The 16,852-nt window shown below is 34.5% G+C and overlaps 1 protein-coding gene across 1 annotated transcript in view; it reads right to left on the bottom strand.

Moving 5' to 3' along the window:
• LOC126975235 (Kv channel-interacting protein 4) overlaps positions 1-15,594 on the bottom strand; it is a 251,112-nt gene extending 235,518 nt beyond the window's left edge. Inside the window, exon 1 of the mRNA XM_050823033.1 lies at positions 15,509-15,594. The gene's annotated coding sequence lies outside the window, so the exon portion shown is untranslated. The remainder of the gene's footprint in view (positions 1-15,508) is intronic.
• Between the last annotated feature and the right edge of the window lie 1,258 nt (positions 15,595-16,852).

Raw genomic sequence — 16,852 nt, 5'->3', positions numbered from 1 at the left:
ACAAATTTTCATTTCTTTCTTATTAAAACTGAGGCTTATCTATTTGTATGCACAATATAAAGATACCAATTCCAGCGATATACCGGGTGTAACCACACAACCACCTAATACAGAAGGTTTCCGCTTCCTGTAACTGAATTATAGCTATTGGCATTTTAGCAAGAATGTTCTGTAGTTGCAGAAAATTTTTATTAAGTTTATTATCATCCTCAGGACGTGTTTTCTCGCCAAGATTTTGGATTTAGATAATTATGGATTTCCGCAAAGTAACGCCTACTTCAATATTTTTTTTTAAAACTTTCTAGTAATGTTTTTCAGCCCGCAATGTATAGTATCTACGTAATAAGGGTCAATATCACTTGTACAACGTTACTAATTCTGTTGCGGCGAAATACATTTCTGCTTTTTGTTTATTTCTTATAACTATAGGGATAGCTATGATTTATACATTTTGTTTTGTAAAATAAAGTAAAATTATCCGCATCACATAATTTTCGCGACCGTATTGTTAATCCACAGCTCAATCTGAGGTTCGTACAAATAAAGAAAATTTACAAACAAAAAAGAATTAGTTTTTACAAGACAATTAATAGTTCCATTGTTTCTGTTGTTCGGCGTCGCTATAAAAGTACTGCCACGAAAATAAATACTTTTTTAATTTATATAATTTTTATCTGTAAGTATGTATATTCGAGCAGATCGCAAACACTACAGAATATAATGAATATTAATAAGAGGTTTTGGCTATGTCTTATCACACTAGATGTAGTATTTTCGCGGCATTATATCGTCCAGGCAGACGAAGTCGCGGGCAGTAACTAGTTATACATTAGTTAATAGATAAAAACATAATTTAAAGATACTAATAATATTTATGCTTATTGAAGTTATAATTCTTTAGGCATTATGAAATAATGATGCGAGTTTAATTTTAAGATGCGCGCACATCACTGTAACTCAAAAGTAACTGGGTGAAGTTGGTTCCTAAAATTTTCTGACGTTTGCGACATTCGTTATTATTTTGTAGTTTCTTCATCTATTATTAGGATACGAAAAGGGTTATTCGTTATTTAAGAGATAATTAATTGTCAAAGCCATCGTTGCAAGATTTTTACAATATTGTTCTTTCTTCAAACGTAGAATGGCACGAGGAATAAATAATTTTAATGATTTTTGTACATAAGTGTACTTATTTATAGTGCCTATCTACCTTTTTATGGTTTTTGTATTTTTATTATGATTTTATTTTTTATTTTCATTTATTTATCACGTTTATAAATAAATTTTATTCCAGATACTGGTTAGCTCTGTGGCACGCTTCATTATCTTATTAAATATTCTCAGTGATACTAGTTGATAAAACATCTTAAAATATTATACATTTTAAACTAGACTTTATGTACTTCCATTACTTACACGTATATCTATTTAAATTTCATGTTATTGCTTACAGGTGCTTCTGTTTTGTTCCCAGATAAATGAATATCAAGTCACTACTTTTTAGTTCTAAAATTCATTATAAAGATCTCTAAATCAAGTATTAAAAGTAATTCCTTGAAATGATATAATCCATTTATTGCAAAACTTGTGTGGAAATTATTATACAAACAAAACGTTTCATTAAGGTTCTGAAAGGATGTAATCTCTGTAATCACCGGAATACTGCAATTTTAAAGTTCTCGGTAACTTTATCACAGCACACACATGAACGGATGTTTTGAATGTAAAACACTATAGGCTGTTTATGTTAGAGTTGTTTAATAAACGTAAGAAATAAAAACAACTGAACGATATAACACGCTTTTGAACGTTCTCGAAGAATCAATTTGCAACTATCTCATGCTATGCCACTAACATTTTCATTTTGAGCGATTGCTTCAGTTGATTAGATACTCCCTATTGTCTGTCAACGAGAAGATTGCCTTTGTGACCGCTGCAGCCGTCCCCAATCTACACCTGATTACAAGGGACACTTTGATTCATACTGTTGGAGGGATTATGTTACTAAATAAGAGTTCTATTTTTAACCGACTTCAAAAGAGGAGGAGGTTCTCAATTCGTCGGTATATTAAAAATAACAATGTTCGTAACTACAATTAGATTAATTAATTAGATTGTATAAAAATACGCAATTATATTTGTACTTCTTAGTGCATATTATTTAAATTGTTTTGGAATAGTCTTATTAAAGTCGATAGTTTTTTTGTTAAAAATATTTTTTATGTTCAATGATGGTTCTTATTGAATGAATTAGGCTTTATTTTGCGGAAATTCATAATTATCCAAATTTTCTCATTTTTATTGAGTAGACATTCCGCTATATTTTGTCTTTAATAAATTCAACACGTGTTTCGCCTCTACACGATGCATACTCAGGAGAGACTTCCCAAATTCTAGCATGAATTCAACTCTTGACTCTCGTGCTAAAATTCAATGATGGTTTCCATCACTAACCTTAACGGGCAAATTTTCTGCAATATGATTAGATGAATTCGATTTTCTCTGGGGCGAGGAGAAAACTATACAAAGTCTCACAGGATAGCCCGCCGAGATATGGAGTTGATATTAACTTTGGATTAATGAAAATTTGGCGGGTAACTAAGACACGACAACGGTTAACCTAAGTGTAAATTTCAGTAAGAGAGAGAGAGTGAGTGAAGAGTAAATTCTTAAATAATAGTACTTCATAAGAGTAGAAGAGCCGTGTACTGGAAATCAGGACGTTGTTAAAACTCTGTTCTTTTACAAGTGGTTTGATGTTTTTGTATATGAATTAAACATTTTAAATATTAAGTAATCACCGCCGCCCACATATCTTGCAGCACTAGAAGGAGGAGCGTTACCGGCCTTTTAGAAGTGTTAACGCCCTTTTTTTGAAGGTTCCCATGTCGTGTCGTCCTGGAGACACTGCACAAGGAATCTCATTCCACCCACTGTGGAGGAACGCCGCACATGCAGATGTTGCAAAAATAATATTTCAATGTGGCGTGTCGTGCTTAGGTTTGATTCTACGGCAGAATTAGGTCAAACTATTTATAAAATTTTGTTTAATAATGTATCATTAAATCTAAATACTACAATTACATTAAAATACAAATATTAATAAAAACTAATACCAATGAAGGTTTCATCTCATGAACAAATCGTAAATCATAACTGGCTAGAGTTAATCTTATACCGAGTCACTCTCAGCTTGCGGTATCAAAACCGTATTGGTCAAACGTGGACAAAATGTTGAACTGAAATTGTTATGTTAAGAGTACTTACACTTAATATTTATCTAAAGAAATTTAAGCTTAGGTTAATACTGTATATTGTTGATGTTAAAAATTTTCTGCAAAACCGTTAGATAATTAAGTCAATTGACTTACATACAGAGTATTTTATTATTTAATGAAATGTATCAAATATTTTCAATATTTTTTGTTATTAATTAACATTTACTTTTTTGGCTTACTCGTGAAAAGCATTGAGTATTGATGGACAGTTTTATCGAAACAGCATCTTTTGCATGGGACCAACAATTTACAATAAGTAATCTTAAAAGGTACTCAAATCTTACTTAATAAAAAAAGTATACTACTCATTAAAAGATTTTCTTCACGATACGATAAAATAGTAAATGATAAAAATTAACTTCGACATCATTGTGTAGCTACTATATTACATTAAATTATAAATTAAAATGAATAAGTCTATGAAATAATAATTATTGTATGATTGATGTTAATTCAAGTTTGCTTGGTATGTTAATCTATTTTAGTATTGTATATTATAATTATTATAATTGTTACAATCTACAAATTAAAACGTCAACTGATAATAAATCCACTATAAGTTCGCATGCCTTATGGGTTAGGATAAGAGCACTTATTAAATATAAACCAACAACACCTTAATATTACCTTATCTTGCAAACTCTCCTATCGAGTCCTCTCTTGAGAAGGTCGTGGAATGGAGAAAATTGAACCTTGTCCAATATAACCCCAGAAGACTCAAGTGTGCGCGTTTACCACTAAAAAAACCCCATTTGTCGTATCATCGCTCTTCGACAACACTTCCTTTAAAGCGTCGCCTATACTGGGTCTCGAAATCTCGAGCGATTGCCAATTTCGTGGCCATCTGGAGGGTAAAGCCAAATTGGCTTCGAAGAAACTGGGCGTCATTAATAGAGCACGGCAATACTTTAAGCCGGCCCACATTCTAGCGCTCTACAAAGCGCAGGTCCGGCAGCACATGGAGTATTGCTGTCATCTCTGGTCTGGCGCACTCCAGTATCAGCTCGATAGGCTTTTTAGTAGTCGTCGGGTTTGTAAAGTTTGGAACGCCAACTAATATGGTCACTAGCGGTCGAAGTTGCGGGTAACAATAATATTTACTATAATAATATTATGATAATGATAAAATGCACACAGCAGCGTTAGCAATAGTTGTTGCACTGATAAACATTGTCGTACCTTTAATACGATGTATTAGTGTAGATCACGACCCTATAGTCGTGATGAACACTAATACATTTTCTTTCTGATACAGTACAGAAGAACAAACCTGTTAATACAGAATCAATACCATCATTTGTACGTGCTTCTTTTTCCTAAAATACTTCATATACAATGAAAATAAAATTATGCCAATGACCTCTCAACGCTTTGGCAAATCTCTGAAATTTGGCACAGTGACAGATTTTGTTATGAAACAACAGATAAGCTCATGATTGCATGCTCAATATCATTCTTGCCAAATGCTTTCTATTGTACATTTCATCTTAATCCATACGTGGGATGTAGAGATGATATTGGGAAATTAAATTTATTGATAGATCTCTGTATATTTTTATATATCCGAATAATACTCCAAGCAAAATAAACTTGTCCAGCTAATTAAACACATTGTTATCTAGCTATTATCATGTCTATTAGTAACTGATAATATAAAAACCGATTTAATCAAAAAAGGATATAATACCACTTATTTGAAAGCCAAAAACTACCACCCATTCGAACAAAGTATGCCTAAAAATATTTAACACACATAAAGATAATTACTACCAAAAAAGAAGGGGCGCAACAAACTCAGTGGATTTCTTTTTTTTCATAAGAAATAAACATTTTTCTTATACAAAGAATTATCGTACAATTAAACTTATTATTTAATAGCACGAGGGCGGTCGCTCCATTCCCAATCTGTGTTATCATTAAGAAAGTCTTATATGTTATAGTAACTTGAGGTGTTCGGGGATAAAGGAATTTGGATTTAAAACCAAAAAAAAAAGTTTCATATAAGGTAAAAATTGCTTCACGACAAACATCTTATGTTAGTACCGCACAAGGCTTCCCAATTCCCCCATATGGAGTACTCTATCGTTACTTTATTTTTTTTTTCATTATTCTAATTTCAAATTCTAACTAACTATCATATATGTTTTAATAAATAACAAACATAATTAATTACAAATGAATATTATCAAATACGGGAACTGCAAATATTTAACACACATAAAGATACTCATATCACATAAAGAAGATTACTACTCAAAAAGAATGGGCAAGAGAAACTTAGAGGATTTTCTTTATATTTAAAGCCACATTAAGGCAATACAATCATTTAACCAAAGCGACATTTTCTCAATACCGTCAAAATTATGCATGAATAATATTGTATACAATAATAGAACATGTTTTTGAAATGAATAAATTATTCATTACGCAATTAGTTATATGCTCAAAGGCTCTCAATGCGTCAGTGTGCAGCATTTCAAATTCCTTTAAATATTTAATGCAGTTATCATGGCATGCACCACACATAATGTGATGCAGTACAGTGATGTGTTTGAATAGTGTATAATATAATGTGACAGCCAGTGGTGACGTCATCTTCAGTGAAAGCAATTCTCATCTAATCTATCACTACATAATATTATAAAACTAAGTCCTCCGCCGCGTCTGTGTGTCTGTCTGTTCGCGATAAATTCAAAAACTACTTCATGGATATTCCTGCTGTTTTCGCCATCGAAGAGCGTGCATCTCGAGGAAAGTTTTTTAAGTTTTGTTAAGTTTTTTTATACAAATTTGTATAAATTAACGATATTTGTTGGAGGTTTGGGATAAAAACAAGCCTTCTGGGAGCTCTCAACGAAAACGCTGTATAAACCCTTTATATGTCTACTGTGCTTTTAGATAGAACCACAGAACAGTTTACCTATTCTGTTATACACACCGGTCACTTGATGGTGTGTGATCACAGCGGCCCATAGTCTGTTATACACAGCGGTCACTTGATGGTGTGTGATCACAGCGGCTCATAGTGTGTTATACACAGCGGTCACTTGATGGTATGTGATCACAGCGGCTCATAGTGTGTTACACGTACCGGTCACTTGATGGTGTGTGATTACAGCGGCCCATAGTGTGATATACACACCGGTCACTTGGTGGTGTGTGATCACAGCAGCTCATAGTGTGTTACACGTACCGGTCACTTGATGGTGTGTGATTACAGCGGCCCATAGTGTGATATACACACCGGTCACTTGGTGGTGTGTGATCACAGCAGCTCATAGTGTGTTATACATACCGGTCACTTGATGGTGTGTGATCACAGTGGCCCATTGTGTATTATACACACCTGTCACTTGATGGTGTGTGATCACAGCGGCTCATAGTGTATTATACACACCGGTCACTTGATGGTGTGTGATCACAGCGGCCTATAGTGTGTTATACACACCGGTCACTTGATGGTGTGTGTTCACAGCGGCTCATAGTGTGTTATACACACCGGTCACTTGATGGTGTGTGTTCACAGCGGCTCATAGTGTGTTATACACACCGGTCACTTGATGGTGTGTGATCACAGCGGCCCATAGTGTGTTATACACACCGGTCACTTGATGGTGTGTGTTCACAGCGGCTCATAGTGTGTTATACACACCGGTCACTTGATGGTGTGTGATCACAGCGGCTCATAGTGTGTTATACACACTGGTCACTTGATGGTGTGTGATCACAGCGGCCTATAGTGTGTTATACACACCGGTCACTTGATGGTGTGTGTTCACAGCGGCTCATAGTGTGTTATACACACCGGTCACTTGATGGTGTGTGTTCACAGCGGCTCATAGTGTGTTATACACACCGGTCACTTGATGGTGTGTGATCACAGCGGCCCATAGTGTGTTATACACACCGGTCACTTGATGGTGTGTGATCACAGCGGCCTATAGTGTGTTATAAACACCGGTCACTTGATGGTGTGTGTTCACAGCGGCTCATAGTGTGTTATACACACCGGTCACTTGATGGTGTGTGATCACAGCGGCTCATAGTGTGTTATACACACCGGTCACTTGATGGTGTGTGATCACAGCGGCCTATAGTGTATTATACACACCGGTCACTTGATGGTGTGTGTTCACAGCGGCTCATAGTGTATTATACACACCGGTCACTTGATGGTGTGTGTTCACAGCGGCTCATAGTGTGTTATACACACCGGTCACTTGATGGTGTGTGATCACAGCGCCCCATAGTGTGTTAAACACACCGGTCACTTGATGGTGTTGTGATCACAGCGGCTCATAGTATGTTATACAAACCAGTTACTTTATGGTGTGTGATCACAGCGGCTCATAGTGTGTTATACACACCGGTCACTTGATGGTATGTGATCACAGCGGCCCATAGTATGTTAAACACACCGGTGACTTGATGGTGTTGTGATCACAGCGGCCCATAGTGTGTTATACATACCGGTCACTTGATGGTGTTTGATCACAGCGGCTCATAGTGTGTTATACATACCGGTCACTTGATGGTGTGTGATCACAGCGGCCCATAGTCTGTTATAGCATCATTTTAAACAGTATTTCTGACTTAAATTAAATTTTAAAAACCAAGAACTAATGGCAGATGAGGATCTTACCGGAGATACCACGCAGTAAAACACAATTCGGCTCCAACGCTTCGAAATTATATTGAATAAGATTTTGGTAATAAATTATAAAATTATATTTTATACATAAACTTGTTTTAAAGAAGAAATATTAAATATGAATAAAATTAAACCTTTTGTGGAAGCAGTTAATATATTTTGTCAAAAATTTAATACGTTTCTGAGCAAAATTAATCCTTTTAATAACATCCAAAAAATCCTTAAAGCCCTGAATGGAAAAGGAAGTGTGACGCGTTAAATAAAAGAATAATATATTCCACGGCTTTGAAAAAGGTTTTCACTAAAATAGGATCGCTCCCTAATCACGCTTGACTGATTTTGTCAAGAATAAAAATAGCTCAACTCAGCTCAACATATAATATTGGACATCTGTATGGTAAGGGTTGAAGTATGGTTTTAGATTGGGTTAATTTATTGCTGTTGGTTGACCGTCTGTGTACCGTTGTATCTTGTATGCCCGCTTAAGTGCAACGGGCTGAAACCTCATCTGGGATTGATTTAGCGTCAGATTTAAACAGAATCTATTTAATTAATGTTATTAATCTCATTGTTATGAAATTAAGTATTCTCAATAGAGACTTAAATATATATATCTAATATCATTATAACATTTTAAGCAATATAATAAATGTTTGTAATAATCTCTTGATTACTGCACAATTCGATTCTTCTTTCCTTTTTTGTAATTTAACACTTATATATAAACCCGTGGACATTGTCGTAGGTCATGCATATAGTACTAATTATATTATTTCGCTTTGTAATGTAATTATTTAGTGTGTAATGATTTTAAAGTTACTTGTTAGTGCGTTTCTTAATAGTATAATCAATTACATCTATAAGCTTTTTTTAAACGCTCGTAAGAAACTAATTTTCCCTTTACTTGTGTAAGTCTTTCAATTTGCCAAACTTCATGAATCTAGGTCATCCGTTTGAATCATATGATAGTGTTAAACTATTCCTGCTTAAATTGCTGGGTTTTATTGAGTTCAATTAGTATTTTGATATCTTTAAACTTCAAGAGTAGATATTCAAAATAATTTCAAACAGATGCAGAGTGAAGACGGAACCTTTTTTTCAGTTCAGCGTACGGAAATTAGGCGTACCAGTGTGAGTACATATGAAACCTCATATAGAAGCTCAAAGTCACTCAAGAGCTATTGAGAGGGCTATGCTCGAATTGCGACTGAAATGCCAATCGATGTGCGTGACAGAGCCCGTAATGAGGATATTCACAGCACAACCAAAACACGGTAATGTGATGTATATATAACTCGGTCTTGGAGTATTAACTCCTTAGGTATTAACCTAAGGCGGCGTGTGGCCGCGTGGTACGTAGACAGTGATAGGGCTGTCAGTGTGAAGCACTGTATTATGTCATTGGCATCATGTGAGATCGCGAGCGTAGTGAACGACCCTAGAATTAACTTCTGACTGAAGCAAGGGACTTGTGTATAGTCCTGAGTGAAGCGACGGATTCAAGCCACCTTCTGCAAGGCAATAAAAAGAAAAGGCTACAAAAATAAGCCTGTATTTAATTATAAAATTGTTCGTAAATATTAATAGTACCACTCATCATTCATAAATATTTATAATATTTAGGACCTTTTTTATATATAGAAAATAATGACCAAAATCATCAATTGAATGATGAAAAGCTAAAATGGTACTAGTTAATCTTAAATTAAATTAATCTTTTAATTTTTTTGCTAGTACATCAAGTAGCTAGTACTCCGAGTCAAATCATTATCGCTAGACGACCTTTTTATATCAAAGCAAATGTGAAATATTTGAAAGTGTTAGATAAACTATTCTGTAAAATTATTCACAACTCGCACACTCACAAAACCATCACAACGTTCGTTCGTCATTGCGGCGCATCAACCGATCTCGAGTCACGTAGTCAGGTTTAACTTGTTTTCCAGCCGTTTGTATAAAGATACAATACTGTATGATGACATTGACGTGACGACATAACCGACATAGCGGAAATAATCAGTAAGTTGAAGTGGCATGGTCATATCATTCGCAGAACCCATAATCGATGGTTACAGAAGGTTCTGGAGGGTCAGCCATGGGTAGAAATGACTGTCCACAAGATGGACTCATGACCTGATAAAGGCAGCTGGGAACCGTTACAGGTAAACTACCAAAGATCGTTTATTGTGGAAGTCTTAGGGACCAATTCAGCATTGGACTAATACCTAAACATCTTCCTCACCGGTTTTGTCAAATAAAATATCTAAAATGTAACAGAAAATCCATAAGTTCATAAATCATAAAATCATTTCGTTGTTGCAAATCTTATTTATATAATGGGACTGATAATAAATAACATTAACAAATACAGTATTTCACACGTAAGGTATTTCACGTGTTAAATTCTGTTTCGACCACATTCTATTCCACAAATGTAAATGGAAAAGCTGAAACTTGGCTGCAACTCTGCGGCTTTGATAATGGACTGTCGTTATGTTTAACTAAAGTAGCAAGTCAAACTTGTATTGTTCAACTTTGTCAAAGTAAACAATGTCGGGGAAACGGAATAATACTAGCTTAAAAATTGTGTGTTTGTTATTAGAAAAAATTGTGAATATATTACAATTATATTAATTGTTTATATTTATCCTACCAAAATTATAAATGTGAGAGTTTGTATGTTTGGATGTCTGGATGTCTAGATGTCTAGATGTATGTTTGTACTTCTTTAACGCAAAAACTACTGAATGGATTTTGATGAAACTTTACAATAATATAGCTTACACGCCAGAATTACATACAGGCTATAATTTATAAAACCATAGTGTGAATTATCCAAAATATAAAAGAAGTGTGAAGTAAGTAGAATGGAAATCTGCAATCTGCAAGCTATCTATGCTTGCTCCCCAAAAATCACAGAAGTTACATATATACTCGTTTCTCTTAAATAATCCTAGAAAAAGTGAACTAAATATAAAATAAATACAATAAAAATTATTAATTTATTTCTATTGCACATTTGATAGTAAGTATTTTATCGCATCTGCTATTTAAAGTAGATTATTATTGTCTTTTACACTACATTATTTGGACAAATATTTGAATAGTTATGCCGATTACAATGGGGCCCCCATATTGAAGGATTGGCGAACAGACTTAGTTCTGCAGCATACGCGGTTAAAAAAATTAGACAATTAACTGACATAGATACGGCGCGACTAGTATACTTTAGTTATTTCCATAGTATTATGTCCTATGGTATATTGCTATGGGGCAACGTTGCTGATATTAATACAATATTTGTGCTGCAGAAGAGGGCTATTCGCGCTATTTATAACCTAGGTCCTAGAGAATCATTGAGAGCAAAATTCAAAGAAATTAACATCTTGACTGTTGCTTCTCAATATATTCTTGATAATGTAATGTATGTTCATAGGCACATAAGTGAATTTGCCAGAAACTGTCATAACCATAATGTTAACACCAGGAACAGACATAAACTGATGATGCCTACTACTCGGCTTAGTCGAGTTAGTAAGTCTTTTGTGGGGCGATGTATATGCTTTTACAACAAGATCCCAGAAAATGTTCAAAACAAAGGTGTTACGTTATTCAAAAGAATTGTTAAAAAACGTTTGTGTGGTAAAGGTTACTATAACATAAATGACTTTCTTAATGATACCACAGATTGGGAATGGAGCGACCGCCCTCAGGCTATTAAATAATAAGTTTAATGGTACAATGTTACTTTGTTAATGTTACTTTAATTGTAAAACATATTTTTGATGAAAAAAAAAGCCCGCTGAGTTTGTTGCGCCCATTCTTCTCAGGCCTGAGGCATTCACTTTGGAATGGGTGGTATTTTTTTTTGACTTTCAATAAGTGATTTCACATCCTATTTTGAATAAAAATATTTGAATTTGAAAATTTGAATTTGATATTATGTTATAGTCCGGGTCTGTGTTCTAATGGCATGGTCGTGCGGGCTGTCGGACGATTACGGGCGGTCGGTGGGGAAGGGCCCGAAGGCATGATCCAAGAGCATGTAAATATTGTCAAACGCGGAATGTTTGTCAGTGTGTGTGTGTGTGTTTATTACTTCTTCATCAAAAACTACTGCAATCTGAGAGCAATTTATGTTTGCTGTGTAAAGCCCGTAAGAGTTACAAAAAACATTTTATAATGTATATCGGCGCAAATACTACAACACACCTATTATAAAATCGAGAGTAAGAATTCTAATAATTTTACTATAAAATTGAATCATAAGTCATCATTTGATTACATTGTGCTGTAAAATTAATTTTAAAACGAATTAATCGAAACACGTGCACGTGCGCCGAGCCCTATAAGTACGGTCACATAAATCGATACTCTGGGCATTCGTGCTCGGGATGTCGTACGGCCTCTCTGGGTTGTCATAACTTTTCCTGTAGAATATATGAAGGTGGTCAAATACTCTTGCAGTTTTTTTTCGATGATCTAATTATGAGTGATCACCAGCATGATGACAATTGTGACGTCACACCTTTACAAAACAATACCAAGGGTCTTTCTTCGTCATCGAAGGTGGGAAGGATGCAAGTTAACTTAATTTGGTATGACTTGAATTTACCGATTATTCGATGTTATATTTGAAGGTAGTTTTAAAACAAAAAAAATAGTTTCATAGCTACTGTTTACAAAGCCGTGTGATAGCGAAAAAATATTTTTCGCCACTCTCAATACGTATAAATAGAAATAAGTGTTTGAATTTATATGAAATTCTTTTTTGTGCAAAATAAGTTCACGTTACCGTCAATATTTAAGATTTAGCTTTTGCGTTAGTTATTAAAGGGAGTTGCTATTTTGTGATTCTATTTTCTGTAAATCATAGTAGTTAATTTACTAATGCGTTAAGCTAATGCTATTGTCTTGAGACATGTCATAATATGTGAGTTTTCCGAAAGTGACGAGTAATACGTCCCATGATGCTGAGCATGACCTCTCATGCCTTTTTGTTCAGATGTGTACATCCACACAGTTGTACTTTGTAATGAATTTTGGTAATATACAGAACCGAGTGTGCTGCAATGCGTAGTGCAGAACAGCGTGTGATGTCATGTGATGCATTGCATAGTATTCGCATGATACAGCCAGGCTCAAGCGATGGAAGACCAGTGGCGAATGTCCCTTGGCTATGAATCTGTGTATCGGTGACATAGTTGGTGAGATTTACTCGACAGGGATGGGACATTTGGTCAGGTTCGAGTGAAAGGGAACATGACGGAACATGACACGATGTTAAGCTACACAGTGTTTACGTTTTATTTTCGTGTTTAATGCATCCAACGGTGTGCCACTGGCTCGGAGCGCTACAAAGTGAAAACTGTATTTGCTGCTTAGCCTGGCGTGATGCGTAGCGTCTACGAAAGAGGCGTGGAGATCCCATTTACATACATTACACAGTTGTTCGAACACTTATATCTGGAGAACAGCTGGACTGATTTTCATGATTTTTAATTTGTTGGATTTGTCTCCGTTCCGAATAGCAAAATAGTATAAAATCATTGAAATGATGACGAATAAATAAAATACTTTCTAATAATGATAATCTCTTGATTTACTGAAACGATTTTAAAATGTTTCCAACCAATAGAATGCCACATTTTTTGTGAGTGTCTTATGCTTTTTTACATTATCCCGAAAAATTAAATGACTTTTTCGTGGTCGTGGATGTCGTCTTTAAAAAATAAGTCTGAGAAAAAACGGTTGAACACTAAAAATAATTTATATGGCAAAACAACGTTTGTCGGGTTAGCTAGTATATTTATAATTGTTAGTTTTTTTTACATATTATCTCGGCACTCAAAACTACATTGTAAATTCCTTTACCTTCGATTTATTAAACATTTTTTTAATGAAGGAGAGGACAGCTGGTCATATGCACGGGTCACCGATGGTATGTGATCAGCTCCTCCATACTCTATTGTAACACCAGGATCACAGTACAAAAATAAAGGGCCCGGTCAGTGCCACCGGTGTCAATAGTACGGGCACTTAGCCCGCAAGTGCCCGGGAATCCACGGCCTAGCCTGCGTGCTGTGTGGGGCCGAAGGGCACTCAATTCAGCCTCCCGCCGCCCGCCTCAGGTCACTACGTCATGGATGTATAGAAAGGTATCTTTGGCACATTATGCACGTGCGTCCACTCCTCCTTTACTTGATCCAATTGTTAGTTTTCTTTATTGTAAATTCCGCAGTCTCTTCTTTATCTTTCTAATTCTCTTCTTTAATCAATTTGACACGTGTTTCGCTCTACACGAGGCTTCCTCAGAGAAGATTGACTCACCGAATTCTAGATTCCGGATATGAAACACGCGTCGTATTGATTAAAGAGAAATCAGAGCGTAATTATTACTATTGTATTATTTTAAACTCACAATATTTGTATTATTTTGGATTTCTGAAGACTCTTACCTTGAAATTCAATAAATTGTCCTTCACTCGATAGTAGTCTACAGAAATAAATTAAACAGGAAATAGAATAAAATAAACAAATAGGAAAAACAAATCACCCCTCCTATTGCGGGATGCCTTTGTTCAGCAGTGGACGTCTTCCTGCTGAAATGATGATGAAACAAAGAGGATGAAATAAATTAAATAATGATATAACATCGTCAGCGAAAAAGTTTGATTTGAATATTTATATTGATTTATTGAAACTTCTAAGGAATTATGCAAAATAATAAAATGTCGGGTATATAAGTGGTACATTTGATGATCCATGTCGCCCAGTGGTAGTGACCCAGACTTTTCAAGCTAAAGGCTCCATGTTCGAATCCCGGTATGTGCAAACATTTTTATAATCTATATGCATATTTGTTTTCATGGATATCTTAATGTATTTATGTATGTTTGAGTATAATTGTACATATTAGACAATTCATTCTCCTGCACCCATAGTACAGGCTATGTGGTAATATGCCTAATTTGGGGATAAATGATTTGTATATCTATGTGAATAATTTAGTAATAATTATTTACTAGCTGACCCAGAGGTTGTACTGTTCATATTAAAAAAAAATCCTGTGGATGGAATTTCGTAAAGTCCGTTCTTAGCTGACGTCTACTCGGCGAAATATTTCTACCAAATTTCAAGAGTCGCCTTATCTTTCCAAATATATCGTGTTAAGTCAATACATAGGTGGAAATGTTTAACATATATTTATTTATTTTATTTTTGGAACACTGTAAAATTTATTTCTAAATAAATATTTAAATTATTGGAATATAGCATATATAAGTTATATTCTTATAGAAATGTAGATAAAAACTTTAATTATTATGTCAATACATATATGTTACAGTTTCGTTAGTAGTTGTGTAAGATAATGATAATTGGTAGAATTAATTGAATTATATTATTAGTAATCTAAGTGTACATCTTCATTAAAATCAAAACTCTTAAAAACATAATGTAAAGAAATATATGTGACCTTGATCCTTATCAAAGAATCTATTAATAAATCTCTTCCAGTTCATAAAGATCCTTTGTACTGTTAAACAAAGCATAAAATCGATGTCATGGAAGTACTTACCGGCTGTTGACAAAACACTTCAAACAAGTGACTTTTGAACCTCAATTAGAATATTATTCGCACAAAATATTGATGCAAAGTTGACCCCAATACATCTACTAGATCAATACTGATTGGACTGGCTGTTAGCTGACGAAGAAAAGAATAAACTGGCTAAGTGTGAGGCGGCCCTGGCGTCAACGATTCTTTTGTTGAAGATTATAGAATTTTGGCGGTTTTGAATAGATCTAAATTATATAAAAAATATAATAGTATAGCTCATTATATTGTGACAAATCTGATTAGATTTAATTTAATAAGCTCAGCCCTTCCCGCTAACTCCTTCCACCACGTCGTTACCCTGTCCGAGTCCTTTGCTCAAGTCCCAAGCTCGCTTCGCTAGCTTTTCCATTAGACTTTGGATAGCTATTATTATATTTGTAAATGATTTAATCATTGTTCGATTTATGATTGTTGCTGAATTAAAGTTATTTAACAATATATTGATCACAGACTACCCAGATGGGTAGAACTAGATACGTACGGGTAAACGTCGAATACAAAATGATGTTGATTTAATATTTGGACTTTACTAAAAAGGCTTAGGTTAGTTACCCGGGTAAACTTAAGTTTACCTAACCTTTTACCGTTTCTACCATCATTTGTTGTTCACAAGTACTTCTGAATAAATAAAGAAGAAATTTATACCTCTTAGATATCAAACAACATAATAATTTCATACATATTAGATATTACAACTTCATGGGTTGTTGTGGTTTAAGCCCAATGTGTAACCCAGTACCCACTGACACTAAGATCAATAATGATCAACCATGTCTCTCATATGTTTTTAACATATACTCGTATAATATATAAAATTGTTTGCTTATTCGAAATTGCTTGTCTTCGAAAGGTCTCTATAAATCGTTTTAAAACTTGTATGCTACGTTGTACTTGACTGAGGGCATGCTTATGTTAATGTAAATAGATTAACATTATATTATATATAGATAAACTACAGTAAAGTTGTTTAAATAGTTTTATAATAATAATAAGATACGCTACTAATACTGAAGGCTATATCACTACACCTCATCTTAATTTAATTTGAAATGTACATCCTATGATAGTGTAACATATTGTACCATTGTTCGAAGGAAAGAGTTTTGAAGATTCATTTATTCTGAAAACTTACCCAACACAGACATAAAAATTCATCAAATCCAGAGTAGATAATTCGGATTACCGAAAATAATTTGGGTTTTATCAAATATTTAAATATTATCGTGTATAAGATAGGGAACCCTAAGAAAGACATCGCTTGTGTGTGACTGTTTATTGTGTTTGGCCGATGCTAGCTGGTTG

Source organism: Leptidea sinapis, chromosome 35, assembly GCF_905404315.1.
Source record: "Leptidea sinapis chromosome 35, ilLepSina1.1, whole genome shotgun sequence".
NCBI classification, from domain to species: Eukaryota; Metazoa; Arthropoda; class Insecta; order Lepidoptera; family Pieridae; genus Leptidea; species Leptidea sinapis.
This window is presented reverse-complemented; position numbering and strand designations above follow the sequence as displayed.